This window comes from Anas platyrhynchos, chromosome 3 (genome assembly GCF_047663525.1).
Source record: "Anas platyrhynchos isolate ZD024472 breed Pekin duck chromosome 3, IASCAAS_PekinDuck_T2T, whole genome shotgun sequence".
NCBI lineage: Eukaryota > Metazoa > Chordata > Aves > Anseriformes > Anatidae > Anas > Anas platyrhynchos.
Genome location: NC_092589.1, coordinates 89,747,933 through 89,762,831, shown reverse-complemented (window position 1 = coordinate 89,762,831; position 14,899 = coordinate 89,747,933). Strand labels below are relative to the sequence as shown.

General features: G+C 43.1%; 1 long non-coding RNA gene across 3 annotated transcripts in view; it reads left to right on the top strand.

Annotated features, from left to right (window-relative positions):
• Nucleotides 1-4,633: 4,633 nt before the first annotated feature.
• LOC140002231 (uncharacterized) overlaps nucleotides 4,634-14,899 on the top strand; it is a 49,920-nt gene continuing 39,654 nt past the window's right edge. For all 3 annotated transcript variants that reach the window (XR_011808516.1, XR_011808515.1, XR_011808514.1), the window contains exon 1: nucleotides 4,634-4,778. This is a non-coding gene — a long non-coding RNA (uncharacterized lncRNA). The remainder of the gene's footprint in view (nucleotides 4,779-14,899) is intronic.

Below are 14,899 nucleotides of genomic sequence, written 5' to 3'. Positions count from 1 at the left end.
ATTCTTATGCCTATTGACATTAGTATCGCTGTTTCTGCAAACATTTAAATTTCTCATACATATGCATTATCTCGCCTTTCTTGCCGCACGCCCAGGTAAGCAATCATCGCTCAGCATTTCATTGCCTGAAATGACAATAACGAGTCTCACAGCGCCCACCGCTTTTACAGCCTCTGGCTCTGTCCTTTAAGCAGTGCAGTTTTAAACAGCGGTTCCCAGCGGACCAGAGGCCTGACAAAGCAGGTCCAGGAGCAGAAGGTCAGCTCAAGAGCCAGCAATCAGTGACACGGGTCACACCGAGTCCATCACTGCATGTTCCTTCCTTCCCCTGGGGGGCAGCAGAATATTGCTGTTAAGGTCAGTTCACTTGGTTCGAAGCCCTTGGGATTAACACAGCTTCCTTGGCTATACAGAATTTTCCTGCCATATATTCCTGCCATCCTGGGAATAACCCGTGGTGCCACTGGATGGGAAGAGCATTAACACTTGAGAATGTGTGGAAAAGCGATGCTTCTTCCCCAAGGGGCTTCTGAAAACATCAACAGCATTAAGTGAGACCAATTTCTAACCCTGTAGTTAGGGTTAGGTTGCAATTTGCCCCTTGAAACCCTTAAATAACACATCATCTCAGGGAGGGCTCTGGGCTGGGACACCGACGGGTCTCACTGAAGGTGTTAGGTCAGCGGGGCTGGGAAATAAATTCTGCCTTGTCACATAGGCAGCCTGAGCTGACAGTCTGAGAGGTCTCAGCATCCTCTGCAAAAGCAGTTTGTGCTTTCATGGGCAGTGCAGGTTACATTGCATATACCAGGACTCCAAAGCAACAGAGTCCACCTGATTTGCTCGGGTTTTTGGGAGAAGCATGAGTGTCATTCTCACAGAGCACCTGTAGCTCAAGCAGCTCAGCACAGCTTTTCCCCTGTTTCATCAACCCCTTCCAGCATTCAGCCAAGCTAGAGGCACCATCCTTCAAATGAAAGGGTCTGAAGATGTTTTCTGTCCTATATGACAATGAAAATTAAAAAAAAAAAAAAAAAAAAAAAAAAAAGAGTGTCTTAAAATAATGAGTCTGCCTTATAAACCATGATATTTTTGAAAATAAAATCCATTCAGATAACTTTACTATTTCTCATTTCTGGGACCATATTTTCACATTTTCAGTTTACTCTTCAATCTTTTGGGTGAGAATAAAGAGCCAACCAAACCAGAAGATGTTTTTGTACACACAATGGCATGTCCTACCACAGGGTGCAAGTGTTGCCCTTCTCATCTTTGCCTGCCGCTCCTTGCTCAAGCTGCAGCATCACTGCCCATTGCAGGGGGAGGTATGCCTGCGGTAAGCAATGGGCCATTAGAAAATGAATGTGGCTACAAGCACATTTCACATCATTTTTCCAGTCAGAGTGGCCTCAAGAGTGTTGGTCTCAAGCCAGCAGCTTGGATGTAAAAGATAGCATAAGCCATTATCAGTCTCACCACATCCTCCCTTTCAAGAAGTGTTTGAAGAACCCCAAGGCAATCAAGTAGCTATTGAACCACTTTTGTTAAAACTGGGCTTCCTAAAGCTGGCTGTGGTTTATTAAAAACACTAGCACTGGAAGGGATTTAAAGAAGGCATAAACTGTATTACCTTGGAAAGTACTAGAAAGTGAGGGCTGAGGTCCAGCGAGGGCATATAAGGTAATGTATTAAATATGATATCCTACAACAAGCAGGACTTTCTTCAGATGTGTGAGATCTGATGAAAAATAGGGCTAAAAGAAGGTTAAGAGTCTCTGGATTCTCAATTACTTTGTAACAAAAATGTCTTGAGGTGATTTATGAGAGATTCAGGACTTTTATGTCTTCTGGGAAATGAAATTTTTTTTATGGGTAGCTATTCAGAATGCCATAAAACCCTACTTTTTTTTTTTTTTTCTAACTAAATATATTTTGCCCCTCCAGGTATTGTGTGGCAAAACAAACAATAATAATAATAAAGATAGGTCAGATGAAAAGCCTCATTTCTGTTGGATAAATGTCTGTGGGAGAGGCCTCTTAGCGCTGCGTGGTGGATGGGGAAGGCAGCAAGGCTCTGCATGTGGGGATGCTCCTCACCCAGAGGTGGCTGGCAGGCATAAAGCTTGCAGCCCCCGTCTCCCTGGTAAGAGCAGAGAGTGCCCTACAAATGCCCCACAGGATGGGGGCTGCAGTCCATGACATGCTATGGCCAAGGAGGATATAGCAACTGGGCAGCCACCAGACTTCTGCTGCTCTGAACAGCAACCCTACAAAATGCCACGCTTTCCCATATACACAACCAGTATATTAGGGTCATCAGGACTTTCTGGAGTCATACAACTACTTTTTTGTTTTACACAGTTTTGCTCCTGTTACCCCGAAATAGCCAACACCATGCAGGGATATTAGCAGGATGCTTTTCCTTGCAAAACATCATCAACCGAGTCATTTATTGAATCTGACCTGCAGGAAAGCAGACATCCACAAGTGACTCTGAGGACCGATGTGACTCACAGCACTTCATTGCTGGTGGTGGCATGTGAGAAGGAAAGATGGCTGTTTGAAACACAGAGCCCAGCCCCAGCCTGTGGGGCTGGTAGCTGGTTTTCTTTGCTTGTAGCCAGAGCACAGCTCTTACGGAAGCCACTGAACGACGAGGGATGGTAAACCTGAATGCTGTGTGCCACTTCTTGCAGTCATTTCATGGCATGTCAGAGCATTGTGAGAGCAAAACCGTTTCTCAGATCTGCAGCGTGGCTCCTGAATCCAATATTGCCTTTTTCTGTAGAGGAAGAGGAGTTCTCAGCGTATGAAAAAGCAGCATTAGAAGCAAAATGTAATTTGCAAGTTGGAGGCAAAAATTTTGCCCTGAGACTAGTTAACAATGAAATGTAAAAGATGCAGAGATTTACAGGGTCAGCCTACCTTCAGTGCTGCAATGCCAGAGAGAGTCAACTGCTGTCAGCCATTTGCTTATCCTCGTAAAGCCCAAAAATCAATCCCTGAAATAAAGCAAGCATAGCTGCATTGATCTGGCAATGGCCTGATTTTTGAAAGTCACTAAGAGGCTATAATGGCATTTTAATAAAAACAAACAAACAACAAAGCAGCATTTGGTGGTGCGTTGACATGCAGGTGATGAGAGGGTTATGTGATTGCTCCAATCAGTCTCAGGGCATGAGAGCAGACTGAGGCACAGATCTTCCCCAGGGTACGACTGAGAGACGAGAAGATAACTCGAGTACAAATGCTGTTCAATTAAATGCGATGGTCTTGGCAGTGGGGTGATTTTTTTCTGGATAGCTTTGTCATAGGAGCAAAAAGATGCCTTGTTTTTTGCTTCACTGGAGAAGCTTGCAGAGAGTGCCCTCCTTGTCTGGACAGAAGTTGCAGGGATAAAACCTTCCACCCAGCAGGGAAAGGGCCACAAAAAGCACTTCTTTCTGCTGGGGATCACAGAGACCAGATGTTGGCAAACCTATCTCAGATGACCAAATTTCCATACCCCTGTTGGATGTGCTCCATACCTTGGGTGTATGCCAAGCTGCCACACCACGTTTCCACACCCCACATTTCCATAACACTGTGGGCTGTTGTTTCCCATGCTCTATGTTTTCTGCTCACTGCAGTCACCAAAGCATGAATGGCCTCAGCAGATATCTTCCTACACCTTCCTTCTCCTGGCATCATTGTAGCAGGAGCTAACAGGGAGGTGGTGAAGGCAAGGGGCAGCAAAGTCCCTCTACAAGGTCCAGCTTCTAAAAGGTGAGAGATTGCCATCTATAGACAGTTGCAGCCTTGGCTTCCCCTGGGTGCCCCTGGTGCTCCTGCCCACTCTCTTTGCACTGATGTACACATGGTCTGCTAGGTGTGAGTGCCAGCCCTTGGGGACAGGGCAGTCCCTCTGGTTTTTCAAACCTGAAACTGGAAGCAAAACTCCTGTTTCCATCACCTTCTGTTAGTAATTTTTTATTTTTTAGCTTGAGGAAAAATTGTATTTTTTTTTTCCACACATATGGAGATGTGCTATGAACTTTCTTTCTGCATTTTTCGTCTGTCCTGCTTTTAAGAAAGATTCATCTTAGTTCTCAGTTGCAACACTGATTTCTCACTGTCTACCACCTTAGAGTGTAGACGGGTTATGGCCCTGCCCTGTTATAAAGAAGTTCTTACAGGACATCTCACCATGGAGGTGTGGGGAGCCTCGTATGCCATTTTCCTGCCAAGTTTTAGTGCATCTTTAGTGCCTTAGGAGAGGTACCAGGAGATTTTCCAGTCCTGCATCCCCTGAGGCAGTGCTGCTTATTGCATCCAGGGCTACATGTCCCACTTCCCTGAGATCTGCACAGCCCTGTTCTTTAGGTCTATACCCACAAAGACGTATGGGATGTGGGGTTTGGCTGTCTGAGACCTCTCAGGTGCCTTCAGGACATCAGCTCGCAGCCAGCAGGTGCACCCCAGGACTTACAGGAGGTCCATTCTCCTCCAAAGCAGTGGATGAGGATATCTTAAGGCATTCATGTGGCACTAGATGTTTATGCTTAAGTGAGCTGAAGTGAGCCATATACGTTCATCTGCAAATTCCCTTAAGAGTCTTGTTGTCTGCACCTGGGTGATCTCAGAAATGCTTGTGAGAAAAGCAGGTACTCCTTGAGGCAAAGAGCAGGAATAACTCTGTACTGCAGTGGCTAGGACACTCACCTCGATGCCAGCTCCTGCTGCGATGTATTTCGTGCTAGATACTCACTGAGGAAAGGACAGAAACCTGGTGTTTTGGGGTAAGTTTCCTACCCATTAACCTACACGTTCAGAGTCACAAAGCCAGCGACACATGCACTCTTCTCTTCCGGTCCTTGCCCTTCTCTACTTTGGCCAACTCTCTGTTTATTTTTTTGCCTTTTGCAGATTTGCTGTATCAGGTAAGGTGCTAAGAAGCTCACCTACCACCGGGGGGAAGCTCTGTAGGTGCTGCTCATGTGGCTGTGCATGAGCACAAGGCTTGGCCCCATGGTGCTGTTGCTCCCACACATGGTCCAAATGTGCCCATCCTCATTTTCAAACCTTCATCTTCCAGGACGCTCCTTTTGGATCACACTAAAGAATTTTGGGGGAGGCATTAGAGCTAAGTGCTTTGAACAAGTAATTTGATACAATTACTAATGAGGTTATGTTGCAGTTGCTTGCAGTAGCAAAGCACTCAAGTTGATGCTTCAGCACATCATTCCATCCTATACCCCTAATTAAACTCTGTACAGTAGTTTATGTCCCTAGAAACCTTATGTCCCTAGAAACCAGTAAGCAGCTGAGACACTCTCTTTTTTTTTTTTCTTTTTTTTTTTTTTTCTTTTCCTTCCCTACACTATCCATTATTCATCTCTTTTAACTCCTATTTTTAAGGCAAGCTCTCTGATCCTCTGTTAACCTCAGCCATGTAATCAACCTCCTCCCAGTAATGCCAGATGCTGTGTTCCTCTGTTACCATAATGCAATATTGCCTTTTGTCTTGTACCTGCTCTGGCTTGGAGAACTTGGTTTCACTGCCTCACCAAGGCTGCCTAGAAAACCATCACCTGTTAACAGAGGGGATGTTTTTGCTTGGTGAATGACTCCATCACTGAAAATCCCAAGGTTTAGTGAAACAGGTCATTTTTAAAAGGCTTGACTGGTTACTCAAAACAAGTCCTGTTCTTTTGATGTTACCTTCTGGATACTTTACATTGTCTCCCTTGAGTTGCTTTTCCGTGCTGGCTTTGTATGTCCTGCATTAATTTTATTTTATTTTGCCCTGGAGGCCATAGCTCTACTTTGAAATTATAAGTCTTTGTTGCCGTTCTTTGAGTTCTTTCCAGTGCAGCAGTACCTATTTTTAATTGACTTGGCAGAGAAAGGATGTGAGCCTGAAATGCACCACAGATTACAAGAAAGCTATTTTTTAACTTTGTGCCTGAGCAAGAACAAGGTAGATTTTTGCTCCACTGGTGAAAGCTTGGATCATCTTCCAAGTCTAACCAAGAGCACCGACTGTGACTTCTACACTCTCTTGAACCAGTAGGAAAGTGAGGAGGCCATGAGCTGTATAGCTCCTCCTGTAAGGGCTCTGTGCCTGTTTGGTATTATGGGCCATATTGCTGCTAGTACAAAATGGATTCAGAGACAGAGCTTTTGTTTCAAGTGGATACCTCACTGAGCTTAAATGTAATTAGAGCTTAGGAAGAAACGTATTACAAACAGAAGAGGAAATGCATTTTAATAAATTAGATTTGAAGTAGCAAATATAAAACTATGTTTCTGGAGATTTTTGTAAACTGTTTTTCTTTTGTAGATTACCATGCATCACATTTCTTTGTTTAGAATTACCTGCTTCTCCTTTTATTTTAATCTCAGTGATTAAAAGCTGAAAGATATAATAAACTGTATTAATGTGGTTGCAGTTCCTAGGAAGTAAGTCATAGCAAGAAATACCAGATCATCTTAACTGTTTTACAGAATAATGTGAAAACCACACCTACAGTATGTTACTATAAGTCTTTTATTCAGTGGGGGTGGGTGGGTGGGTGGACGAAAATAGGTATAGCAAACCTATATGCATACAGACACACGTATAAGTATACACCCCCTCCTACAAAAGCACAGCAGGTCAGTACTGGATAGTCTGTGAGTTAATAGTTACCTGAGTACACTGTGTATGTACTTAATATAAATATTTTGGAATTACATGTTTTTTATGATTTACAAAACAAAACTACACTTTCACCTGATGTGCAGGCTTAAGCAATGCTCTCATTCAAAATCCCAGGGCCCAGTGCTGCCTTACTGTTTATACTCGTTTCTGCTCGCCTGCACAGGCTGTGCCGTTGTGGAACAGATCCTGCAAGACACTGAGCAAGCTGCCATGAGCAATAATGCTCTAAAATGCAATCTTACAGCCTCACCACACAAGCTATTCACCCGAACCTGAAGCAGAATTTAAGTGCTTAAAGCTTGGCCAAAGACATGATGAGAGGAGATGTGGGGTGCCCAACCCCTGCAGGAGCGTGCAGGGCTGGATCCTGGCTTTGTGTGACAATCAACTGTGGTTTTCATCATGATAAAAGTTGACCCAGTAAGGGAGCAGGTTGCCTGTGCAGGGCACAAATTTCTGTGTCAAGGGCTCAACGCAAGGGGCATTCTGGGAAAATAAAAATTCTTCAAAATAACATAGGCGAAAGGCCAGATGGTGAGCTGAGCTTGTTAAATGAGCTGCTTTTCAGCTTGCACAGCCGGCCACAGCTTGGTTCAGCATCTTCCAGGCACACGCGCTAATTTGTGCAAGTTTGGGTCAGTGTAGTGCATTTAACAACATTTGATGACAGTCCAGAAAATCTCAGTGTGTGTAAGACCAACACAAGATAAGGGTGGAAGGGAAGCCTGCCAAAAACTTCCTCCTACAGCCTGGTGCAGGAGGACCTGTATGCTGGAGATGGCACACTTGTCAGAGATACAAACACTCTTTTCAAGGAGGAGGATGCTGGATTTTAGGAGCTAAGGAGATATCCAGGTTGACGTACAAACACCGTCTTTTATTTTATTTTTCTCTTTTTCCCCACACCGGAGGACGTGTAAATAAGATGTTGAGATTGCAGTGGACCGGGGGGCTCTGGAGACGGCTGTGGGAAATGAAGCGCGCGCCGCTTTACCGCATATGTGCTTTCCTAATGAGTGCAGGAGCATTAATACACAGCAGCTTTTTAAAGTGGGAGGCATGCAGCAATACAAACGAGCAGGCACTGGGAAGCTTACATTGGAAACCAAAATTTGTTCTGTACTTTAAAAAATACTTGTTTGCTTATTGTGTATATAGAAGAAAAAGTTCTGCTATCTATTCTTTTCTAGTTCAGTAGGAATTTTAAAGGTTGCTTGTAGAAAGTAACACTTCTTGGCAGTCAATTGTCTAATACACTCAATAGAAAAGGAAAAAAGTGTCCTGATTTTAGCTGACCAAGGCAGAGGGTATTCACCAACACCAGAAATTTTAATATTCTACCCTTTGTAGTTATACTGTGTCTATCTATCAGTTTATTTCTAAATGCCCATTGTCATATCTCCCTGGGTACTTTACAAAATCAGATAAACCATGGCAACTGAATAATAATGTGGCTTGAAAGGAAAAGCCATTAACAAAAAGAAATGCATTCTCCCCACTAGTTCCTTAATTTAAAATTCACACCAGGCTTCAGCAATCTGAATATTACAAAAAACATTTTTCAAAGAGAATATGCAATGACTAAGTGGCTTTATATTCCCACCTCCTCCCAGAAAAATAAGTGACAACTGTGCTTGGCAGAAACCTACACGGTACCCAGTCAGACCAATTGCATCCAGTTTTTGCCTCCAGGGATGGCTAGCAGCAAACTGGTGTGGTACAGCATGCTTGGCTTTAAGCTTTGTATCTCCAAAAAGGAAGGGAGGTACTTGTGCACATATAGAGGAATGCTCTTCTTCATTACAAGGCAAGCAATGGAAAACCAGAAGGCATATATGCATCGTATATTTTTCATCCTGGCCAGTATAGTAGCAGGTAATCTTGTTAAGGCTGCCAGCAGATAGGATGTTGAAGGGACTGTGGCACAATGGCTGAGCCTCTCCCCACCATGTGGCAGTGCATCATAGAGCCATAACACACAATTGCTCTGTTCCTTACAGAAGTATCTAACTCTTGCTAAGGTTTTGAGAACAGTTTGTGGCAATGACTTCCACTTGTCGGTCATATAGTGCATGCACAAGAATCGTCTTTGAGGAATTTCTGATTTCTACAAGGGTGGTAGCTTTTCTTAAGTTTGAAAGCATCTGTAGTAGACTCCAGATTCCGTCCTATTTTCTATATTATATCATTATATACTTGCCCCTTTGTCTGTCCCAGCTTTTAAAAATTCTCCTTATACAGAAGATTACATTCTAGGCATAAAATACTTTTTTTTTTTTTTATATTATTATTATCCTTTTCTCTTGTTTCTTCTACACTGTCTTTAGGTGGAATGTTTGAAACTCTGCACCCTAGACCTCCTTCTAGGTTAGTTAATGGGGCTTCAGTGACCTGCAGCAGAAGTATTCTGATTTCATTTGGTACTATTCTTTGTCACCTCCTTAATAAAGCTTAAAACTTATTTGATCTGTTTTAGTATTTCCCACTGAAACTTTTTCAATGAGATATCCATGGTGATGTTCATGTTCCCTCATATGATTTGATACATTTGATTTAGAGAGCTGTAGTAGTGAGGTGGATGCAGTCTTCTGCTGCCTTGCATTGCTATCAATTAATTTAACAACTATCTGCCTTACATTCAGTTTCATCTTTTATTACATGACCTTTTTGGCATTGTTAGATTCTCTGGAAATTCTACACAGTCTTCTGTTTTTCCATTATGATCTTGTGCCATCCTAAAATGATGTCACTTCATTCACTCCCAGTTATGCCCTTTTCTGGGTACTATAACTCATATCCATGGAGGCTTTTCTGATTGCAGTCTTCCTTTTTATTGAAGATTGCTTATATAGTCTTTCTTTCTGACTGCAACTTTCCAGGTTCTTATGAAACCAGAACAGAATGGTTCCCTCATGTCTGCTATTGACTCCATGGGTGACTGAAGAAATGTTCAGAAAGTTTTGGTGAAAAAATATTATTATTATATTTTAACTGTAATTTAAATGAAGAAGAAGAATAAACATGGAGTTGGACTAAAGTCACATGCAATATTCTGAAATAAATACTGAAATCTGTAATACTGATATATTGCCATATAACAGCCATCAGTGAGCAAAGTAGTCAAGTCATCCACAAGAATTCATTTCTAGTCGCAGAACTCTGAGTAGCATGGGCAAGGCGTCTGTGCCAGACAGTCCCCACAGTGTGTCATCAGGTAGGAGGTTAACAAACCAGGATTTTGGTGCTCTAAATGATGTAATTGCAGTGATTAGTAAGAATACCTGTGCAACAGGAGAAGTAAACATTAGATTAAGGAAAAAAAGAAAAAGGGAGGGAGAGGGGGTTCTTAACAGCTTCCGCCCTCAGAGAGAAGTTAATTCTGCATGTCAAACACACACCATAAAACGGTTCACTAATAGTCTCAGCCATCTGTTAAAAAAATAAAGCAAGTCATTCATTTACAAGAACTTGATAAGGTCGATAAATCCTCAAAGGCTAATAAAGCAAAGGGTTCTGAGCAAGGATTTGGTTAGTTCTGTGCGTACAGTAAGGCTGCTATCATACGTCCCCTGAGCATTCTGCAAAAAGCTTTTTACATTTTGGGAAACAGACGCTCCCACCTCTTTGTGGCTCGTATCTCACGCTGTCTGTGCAGCCATGCCACCCACAAATCTCGAGAGGCTGCTGGCAAACCAACAAGCCCAGCCAGTTGTGACGGGCTTTCCTGAGCACTGTCACATGAACACAAAGAGAAGGGGCTGTACGGCCACGTGTTTCTGCTGTTGTAGGCAGATACAGTTTTCCAAAACACAGACTTCAGCACACTGAACTGGTAATGTGCTTATGCTAGTAATGTGTAGATGTTTCCTGACTGTCCCTGAGCCCAGAGACACCCCAGTGGGACCACAGCCCTACCATCTCCCCCAGGAAGGCTGCAGCTTCTCTCTCCAAACCACCATGTTGGATCTACAGTGTTTATTTATAAAACTTTCAAAGTTCTGTAAAATCCACAAATTAAAATAAACAGGAAAAAGTTTAAGATCTTGGTCCCAGATGAATGGAGACTTGCTAATGTGATGCTGATCTATAAGAAGGGATGTAATGAGGATCTGGGGAACTACAGGCCTGTCAGCCTGACCTCGTTGCCAGGAAAGGTGATGGAACAGGTCATTGTGAGTGCAATCACACAGATGTGTGGGATCAGCAGGGGATCAGGCCCAGTCAACATGGGTTCATGAAAGGAAAGTCCTGCCTGACCAACCTCATCTCCTTCTAAGACCAGGTGACCCACCTGGTGGGTGAGGGAAAGCCTGTTGATGTAGTCTACCTAGACTTCAGCAAGGCCTTTGACACGGTGTCCCACAGTATTTTCCCGGAGTAGCTGGCAACCCATGGCTTGGACAGGTACACTCTTTGCTGGGTTAAAAACTGGCTGGATGGTCAGGCCCAGAGAGTGATGGTGAACAGAGTGAAACCCAGCTGAAACCCTGGTCTCAGGTGGTGTTTTCCAGGGCTTGATGTTGGGTCCCATCCTCTTTAATATTTTTATTGATGATTTGGATGAGGGATTTGAGTGTGTACCCTCCGTAAGTTTGCAGATGACAAGTTGGGGGTAAGTGCCCATCTGCCAGAGGGTAGAGACGCCCTGCAGAGGGACCTGGTCGATGGGCAGAGGCCAATGGGATGAGCTTCAACATGGCTAAGTGCCGGGTCCTGCACTTTGGCCACAACAACCCCAAGCAACGCTACAGGCTTGGGGCAGAGTGGCTGGAAAGGTGTACAAAGGAAAAGGATTTGAGGGTGCTGATCAGTGCTTGACTGAACGTGAGCCAGCAGTGTGCCCAGGTGGCCAAGAAGGGCAGCGGCATCCTGGCTTGTACCAGGAGCAGTGCAGCCGGCAGGACCAGTGTTTCCTTGAACAGTGTCCCTGGGGGTGTTCAAGGAAAGGTTGGATGTGGTGCTTAGGGACATGGTTCAGTGGGTGACATTGGTGGTAGGGGGATGGTTGGACCAGGTGATCTTGGAGGGCTTTTCCTACCTTAATGATTCTGTGATTCTTTGATCTTCTGAACAAAATGCACACATGAATGCACACATACACATACATGTACATGTACACATACAGATATACGTATGCATGTATATACAGCAAATGAATTGATAAAAATTAACCCCCAAAACTTCAGCTATGAAAAGCAAACACAGACTAAGCAGCATGCCAGAAGATTATAACACCTTTCTTTTGGCAAAGCAAAGAGGGAGAGGACATGTTCTTCAACTGAAAGAACCTTAATGATGTGGCATTGCAGGGTGCTTGTACAGATCTCTCCCAAGGTAGTGTGGCCCCAGGGAAAGTGATAAAAAAGAGTTTGCAAACTCCTTAGGGCTTAATACATAAACACAGCTGTTGGAAATTCCATGCAGAAGTCTACAGACCCCCAGGAACTTCCTGAGCATCACCACACCTATGTGCCAGGCACTGAGGTGCACCCAGTGATGGGGCAGGCACAAGTCTGCCCCCGTCTCCAAAGGACAATGAGGTATCGTGAGAGATGGTTACCGCAGGCCAGCTGCCGGCTGAGAAAATGTGAGATAATGGTGGCCAAATATACTTGAGAGAGGACAAGCTGCGTTCTTCTGAAAGCCTATAAACGAAGAACTTGTAATCTTTTTGGCTAATCTGTGCTTGATATGTCGTAAGGTGTTTTGTTGGCACCCCTTGGACTACAGAGTCTGCCTGGATTTCTTGCTGGAATCACTCACATTATCTTTTGAATTTTAGATATGACCGTAGGTGAGGTTTGATGCTGTCACAGTGTGGTTGATAGTCCTGTGGGGTCTTCTGTTATTGTTGTGGATAATGTGCCTGATCCAGGTCCTCTTGGTGCCAGGGACAGAACTACTGCCAAGACAATTATCTGCAAAACTGTGCAATGGACATTTGCGCTTTGCTGGCTGCTTATGCAGTTTTTAATAACCTTGTAACCTTCTCAGCCAAGACCACACTTGGCAGAACAAGGAGAGTTTTGTCCCATCACTGGACTTTCCCTTGCCAGAAGAGCCCCTGCCAAGATGCAGCTCTAACAGGATTAGCCTGGAGCAAGTGGCTAACCTAGGGAGTTGGTGTAATGGAAAAATATGACATTTTGTTTACTTCATATGATTAGCAAATGAAATACAACCGGTTAACAATCCCAAATAAACAGTCTGTAACACTCTTTAAATAATATAATGGACCATTAACAGCTCTAACAGGCATTAACTCAACCCAGCTTTGCCTGATACAAATACCAACATCTGCTCTCTATCTTGAGCCAGGTAGCAGGGATCGCACCACGTATTTTCTGAAGATCAGCTTAAATCCCAGATTTTCAGTTACTGAAGCAAAGGTTTTGGACTTGTCTCCTAAATACCCCGCCCTGGGGCAGAAGTTAGAGTCAGTAGGATTTCTGACACTGACTTCAACGAGATCCCTAAATCCAATAATCTTCTATTGGAAATATGGTGGAATTGTATCTTTTAGGAAAATATTTTTTCATAGAGAAAGGCTATTGTGTACACATTTAAAAATGTAGGCATACTATCAGGAAAAGCTTCCCAAAACTCATACAATTGCTAGACACTTCAGCTTTTATTCCAAAACCCTGCTTTACAGCAGAACCAAGTATTTTCACACTATCTCTAAGAGAGGTGTCCAACTTCTTAAATCTCTAGTGAAGGTGATCTGAAAGCTTTTCTTATTTTTTCCCAGTTTCTTAGCCTGAGAACTAGAAAATGTGTCCTAACATATAACAATTATTCATTACTGCAAATTTAACTATTGTCCTGTTGTTAATGGACAAAAAATATAGTTACTTATTGTCCTATTAAAACAATCTTTTTTTTTCACTATTATATTATTTAATTATTATATTATATCCCCCATGTCTTCCCTTTTCTAAAGAAAATAAACCATGTATTTGAACCTTTCCTTAGAAAGTAAAGTGTCTGAATTGTTGCATTCTTGCTCCTTTTCTGCGGACCCTCTTTTCTTAAAGGACAGAACTAAAACTGGACACAGTATTCCAGCAGCACAGAGAAAGCTGTGTTAGTAACTCCTATATGTTGGCTAATGTGCTTGCTGATATATCTTTTAAGGTTTCTCTTTTTGTTCAGTGGTCTCGTACTTTTAATCCATGGTGGTGGTTTGTTGTAATCTGAGATCCCAGATTTCGGCAGATCAGTTGCCTTTCTCAATATCCCCAATCTTATATTTGTGCATTTGATTTTTTTTTTTTTCCTTTCTAAGTGCAGTACTTTGTACTTGTCTTTATTTAATTTCATCTTATTGATTTCAGGCCATTTCTCCAATTTGTCAAGATCATTTCAAATTCTAAATTTGTCCTCCACAGAGCTTGCAACCCCTCCCAGCATGGTGTCATCAGCAAATTAGTATACATGCTATTCCATCATTTGAGCTGCTAATGAAATTATTGAACAGAACTGGCCCAAGATAGCCCCCGGCGGGAGCCCACATAAAATGCTTGTCAGGATTGATAGAGAGTGTTGATAAGAATGGGAATCATTCTGACTCTATATTTTTTCAAGCAACATAGCCTCCGTACAGTAATTTCAGCCATGCCATCTCCCACTGTGTTAAGAAATGTTTGAGAACATTATACGGGACTGTGTCAAAAGCCCTGAAGAAGAAGTAACTGACTGCTCTCCTCTTATCTACCAGGCCTGTCCAGACAGGAAAACAGGTAGGTTTGACATGACATTTTTTTTTCTCCCCCAAAGGTATTCTGGCTGTTTCTTATCACGTTATTCACAGAACCACGGGATCACAGAATGGCTGAGGTTGGCAGGGCCCTCTGGAGGCCTTCTGGTTCAACCCCTTCTCACGGATCTTCTCAAGTACTTATTAAATTATATTAAAATACTAAATTATGCTGATTTCTCTAAAATTCCCAAGGGCTTCCTATATGCCCTTTCCAAAGACAGAAACCATGTGTAATCTCTGGGATTTTTTCACTTCATGAGTTCTTGAACACAGACTCTTCACATTACCTGCACTGGCTTCCTGAGTATTACTCTGACCCAAATTCTGGATAGCCCTATGTTCGTCCTGACACACAGCCCTCCCTGTGGCCATTCCCTCTCACCCTCCCAACCCTCCCATGCTGCCCGTAGTCTTCCTCACCACAGCCTCAGACACACTACAACAGCCTTGTCTCT